Source organism: Amblyomma americanum, chromosome 5 (genome assembly GCF_052857255.1).
Source record: "Amblyomma americanum isolate KBUSLIRL-KWMA chromosome 5, ASM5285725v1, whole genome shotgun sequence".
Taxonomy (NCBI): Eukaryota; Metazoa; Arthropoda; class Arachnida; order Ixodida; family Ixodidae; genus Amblyomma; species Amblyomma americanum.
In genome coordinates, this window is record NC_135501.1 from 108811000 (window position 1) to 108816999 (window position 6000).

The window sequence follows — 6000 nt, forward strand, 5'->3', positions numbered from 1 at the left end:
TCTGTGTATAAGATAGTGTATATCCTTATTTAATTATTGTGCTGTCGTATTTGGACTATGCGGGTATTACAAGCATATTTGCTCCTGACCATTGCAGAAGCAGTAAATTGTACAGAAATGGAGAAAGGTAATTAAAGTACTTTAAATCTGATATCGTAGATGTTAGTACTTTGGAGTATGTAACTCCTCCAACCCTACAGCACAAAGGCTGAGGTCTGTGAAGCATAAAGCCATGTGATGAGATATCCAAACTGTATAAGTAATTAGATTGCAGGATAATTTTATTTATGACAGCAGTGTTCTATGAATGTCAGTGACAATGCAATCAACATCATGCTGTATTGCGTGAACTGGTACTATACCTAACTGACTACACTAATGCGTGAAGTAACAATTTTGTATTGCACAGGCCAATAAAAGATATGAAAAATACGAAATGCTCTCAACTCTATACTCCTAAATTTTCTCCCATACTGCTGATGTCGTATATATTTCATTGCAATAGCAACAGTTCGTTTGGTGTGAACAGTCACATGCAAGCCTTTGCAAGTATGTCGACACTGGCGCAATAGTAGGCAGAGTGGCTAAATTTTGCTCTTGGGCACACAAATTTGATATAGTCGTGCACCTCCATGGCTTTATGCTGTGTAACCCACAACATAAGGTATTGCATTTGCTTTGCTGAACAAATGTCAGTGAAAGGCTCAACAATAACCACTGATGTGTTTACCTAAGATAATGAAATATAATAGCATTGCTTTACTTTGCTATACTTTTTGAGTAACTATATATACAACAAAATTGTGAATGATAACAGCTATTTATAATCCGCTGGGAAATTTGGAATGTTTCAACGAGAGAAAGGTGAAAGATGAATATGCATATGTATATATATATTGTTGCGCACAGCGATGAACGGGACGACATCGGTTTTAAGAAGCCGTCTCGTCCTTTTCCTTTCCAATTTCATGGTGTCTCATCACAGGTCGATTGTGTAAATTTCCCGTGTGCGCTGGTACAGTGCGAGCTGCTTCGATGCGTGAACTATAGTGTTTTTAAGAGAGATCTATTTTAAGGAGAAAGCCTTTAATGGGTCATCATTGTCCGTCCTTCCGCGAAATCTGTCCCACTATAGCAGTCAATAAATAAATGACAACTCGCTAAAAAAAAAACTTTTTGTGCACGGCGGGATTCGAACCACCATCCTTGAGTTCAGCAGCCGAGCATACTACCCACTACACTACTTCTTTCTTTTTTTTTCTTTATTGCATGGAAGAACTTCTGTAGAAAGGAGGAAACTTCAATCAGACTAGTTCGCGTCTCAAGTTACCGGGCTGCTTAATATGAGCCCCCCATAGCCCTAACCCACCACTGCATCCCCATCAAAACATCAAAATTCAGGGAGGCACACACAAGCATCTAGGCACGGCAGCCAGCTTGGAGGTTCGTCGCGAGCAGCATATACACTCCTCACCAACGCACACTGTTCCCGAAACACAGATTTGGACAATCTTGGTGGCTCGGCATGTCTGTCCATCATACGGCTTTTCCAAAGACTGAATAGTCCCATCAACACAAACACGTCATAAGGCACAACAGAGTTTTTGTCAACAGGCAGAAATCTAATAGTGTGTTGTGTAATTTCAATGTCCTTCTTAAGAGTTCGTTGTAGTATGTCCCAAAAGAACATGGCATCACGGCACAGGATGAAGCAATGATCAATTGTCTCAGGCAGGCTACACAGACGCCAATTCACATTCCAGGGTACAAACATCCCCTTGTCATTAAGAAATGTCTTGACAGGCAGCGTCGCTGTGTGTAGTTTGAAAAAGAACGTTTTAGCGGCTGTCTGAATGCACATCCGCCTAACACGCTTTAGAACACTGATGTCCAAAGACCCCAAATAAGGCTGCCGATACAATGGTGTAGGGAACAAAGACTCAGTGAGAGCCTGGGTCATCTGCTTTCTCGAGAGGCTATACAGGTAATCTAAAGAGCAGCGCACAGTGAGAAAATTGAAAGTGTCAGCAACCTCCTTAAGAAATCCCCATAAAGTCCCCTCACGAGGCTGCACAGTCGGTGCGAATAAGTAAGGCAAATGAAAACTAAGCCGCCTAATGAGCACAGCTACCAGAAACGGGTCGTTTGCCGATTTGAAAAAGAAAAAACGGGAAACAAGTTGATGCACGAACAGGTGAACAAGGCCCACTCCACCACCCTCTAAGGGAAGGAACAAGTTGTCACGCCTCATCGGCTCCGATTGAGAGCGCCAAACGAATGCTGCAAATATTCTATGTATTGCTTGCACCTTCCTCCTAGCACAATGCAGGACTTGAAGGACATACGCGAGCTTTGCAAACAAAAAAATGTTACAGACCTGTGCCCTCGCAAACACTGAGAGTTCCCTACCCATCCAAGCCTGTGTTTGCCGCCGTAGAGTTACAGTTTGTGAATCCCAGTAGGCTGTACTGTTGCGAACTTGGTGCAGCGGAACGCCTAGGTACTCAAGAGGACTACAGTTCCAGCATATACCAACGAACTGGCTTGGCCTAGTTCCCCAATGACCCAACCAAAAGCCTTTGGATTTCTCTAACTTAAGAGCCGCGCCTGATTCATCGCAGAACTGTTTAGTCAAGTTTAGAGTCTCGAGTACACTCTTTTTGTCAGAACAAAAGAGGGCGACATCATCAGCGTAAGCTAAAACTTTAACTTCACATTGAGCCAGAGAGAAACCGCGGATAGCTGCGCTGTTAATTATACTGAGACAGAGGGGTTCCAGATATAGGGCAAACAACAATGGAGACAGTGGACATCCTTGACGAACAGATGCTTCTAGTGGTACTGGTTTCGTTAGCTCCTGATTAACAATAACCCTTGTATAGGAGTTCTTATAGCACAGCCTTATGCCTTTGAGCAAGACGTCACCAATATTTGCATACTACAAGACCGCGAACAAGAAATCGTGCCGAACTTTATCAAACGCCTTAGCCAAGTCAATTTGAATCAGAGCTACTTGGCCTATCTCATCTGATACTGTCTCTAATACTGAACGTGCAATATGGATATGTGTTTGAATACTGCGGCCTCTAATACCACAGACCTGATGCGGACCTATCAAGTCCATAATGACGAGCTGCAGACGACTGCTAAGAACCTTGGCAAAAATTTTGCAATCAACATTGCAAAGGGAAATTGGACGATATCCCTCAACAGTTTTCAACCGATTAGTATCTTTGCTTTTGGGAATTAATATTGTGTGCCCAGAATAAAAAGTGGGAGGCAGGACACCCACATCATAAGATGCTTTGAAAACTTCCATCAAAACAGGCACTAGGCAAGGCGAAAATGTTTTATAGAATTCGCTAGTAATACCATCTGGCCCAGGAGATTTCTGGCTCTGCAGGGCAGAAATGGCTGATTGAATTTTATCCAAAGTGATAGGTCCCTTCACTATAGCACACTTCTCATCATCAAGTCGAGGGAAGTTTCAGAGCAAGGAACTGTAATCGAAACCCTGACTTGGATCTTCGCAACTGCCAAACAGCTTCCGATAATAGCCGAAGAAAGCAGCAAGAATACCAGGCGCATCACTGTATGTGCAATCACCATACTGAATTTCCAATATTTCCTTCGCAAGAGCATTCTCTCTTTCATCACTCAGGGCCCAACGAGAAGGTTGCTCATCAAGAAACCTTCGGGACCTAGATCGTATCAAGGCCCCCTTATATCTGTCTGTCGCAAATTGTTGAAGCTGTGCTTTTACGTTATTATTCTCTTCGAGATAGGCACCCGGGCTTACCCTCTCTAGCTCATGTAGCTCCGTTAGGGTGCGCCCAAGCTCACGAAGGTGGTGTCTCTTCAGGAAAGCGATTCTTGCTGAGGCCTCAATTGCCAAGTTTTTGATCTCCTGTTTAAACAAGTCCCACTTTTGAAAAATGGAAAGATCACGGCGTGACCATACGTCCTTCAAACAAGTAGGTACAGCACGCTGAAAGATTTCGTCTGAGAGCAGACAGTTATTCATCTTCCACAACTCCCATCGAGGGTGAAGTACATGCCGAGTGTACTTTCCTATCTGAAGAGACACCATACAGTGGTCACTGAAGAAAATGGGCCGCACCCAGTAGCCAAACACACTTGCTAATGCGTCAACAGAAACGTAAATTCTGTCAAGGCGAGCATTAGAGGAAAACTGAAAATGAGTGAAATGTATACTGTCGCCTTTTTCCTGCCCCACATCCACAAGACAATATGCAGAAACCAAATCGGTAAGTAATGCAGCACTATGGTCGTATCTCTTACATACCACTGAACGGTCCTCATCCCTACAAACGCAATTAAAATCTCCCAACAATATAATTTTGCGGTCCGTGCACAAATGTTCAACTAATGACCGGAAAAAAAGCCTTCTATCGCGCTGCTTTGTGGGGGCATAAACACAAATAATCCGCCACTGTACACCTGAAATTGTGAGATCACAGCATATAAGTCGCCCCTCGTCATCTATGCAATAAGACATGGCTGTCATCTCTAGCGTGTTCGCCAGGAATAGCATACAACCTCCGGATAAGCCTCTCGCGTGGCTAAGAATAATGCTGTATTCCGACAAAAAAGGCTCAAGAGCAGCTGCTGTCTCTTCATCAGAGGACAACATTGTTTCCTGGATAGCGGCTACACACACACTCCATTTCTTTAAGAGATGCCGTACCTGCTGTTGCCTCCTACGATTACGCATACCCCTAACGTTAAGGGTAGCGACTTGATATGCTGCGACGCTCGCCATTTTGGTGCCAGTCTTAACAAACGCCATCCCCTGGAATGTGGATGGCGTTCTACTTCTCAAATATATATTTTCTTGATTTTTCTGTGCCTACACTAATATATGACGCCGGAGAGTGCGGAAAGGCGCCGAATCAGACGAATATGCCTCCCAAACACCCTCCAATGTCTCCAGAATAATATTCAAAATAATTGTGTACTTAACATCTTAACCACACATCAGTGACACAAGCAGTAACACCGCGCTCAAGGCATTCGACTACCGCACTTAGGTCAACAAAGTGTGCGCCCTCCTGAATTTTTTGCATACCTTGCTAACGCCGGCTGTGTACACTGCAGTCGTGATTTTTTCCCCCAAATTCTCGAAATTCATATGGAAAACGCGACGGCTGAGGCCATATATAGCTTGCGGCGATGCTAATCAGAATAAGCTGAAAATTGCTTATAAACCCTTCGCTTGGAATCGATCGAGTGAACTAGACCATCTGCACCACACATATCATTCTCTTAAGAGACATTCGTCATTGAAGATACGTGTTCCTGCCAAGCAGTTTATTCATTCCACTTAAAATGAGTGCGCTGCAGGCTCTCCCGTATTGCGCGTGTGCTGTGCACGGAGTCTCACGGACAAAGAATGAATTTTCTTGATTACCAATTAGCGCGCACACACGCGTATGTATAATCGACCCATTTCCTATGGTTCGCGCCAGCCCGCATTGTTTACATATCGGGATTTGTGAGAGATTTTTAAAGAACTAACGCGCATATATATTATAGTTCGATCTTTCGATCGATTTGCCTAAGATTTTTGTGTAAATCCAATAACTGCCCCAAGCAAATCCTCATGGATTATCACCCACAAATTTCGTGGGTGATAATAAATGCACTGGAATGGTGGAGAATTAGTGGCAAACAAAGACCGATATCGTTCTGCCTATTGAAGTGGCGTTGCCAATCCTGGGGAAATACTACACAACGAGGGGCCATTAATGGAAATGTAACAGAGTGGCACTACCTATATGGGGAAAATAGTGACCATCCAGGGCCATTATTGGGAATGTAACTGAGTGGTAATGACAATATGGGGAAAATAATGGTCAAATGGGGCCATTATTGGATATGTAACTGAGTGGCAAAGCCATTATGGGGAAAATAATGGCCAACTGGGGCCATTATTGGGAATGTAACTGAGTGACAAAGCCATTATGGGGGACATAGTGG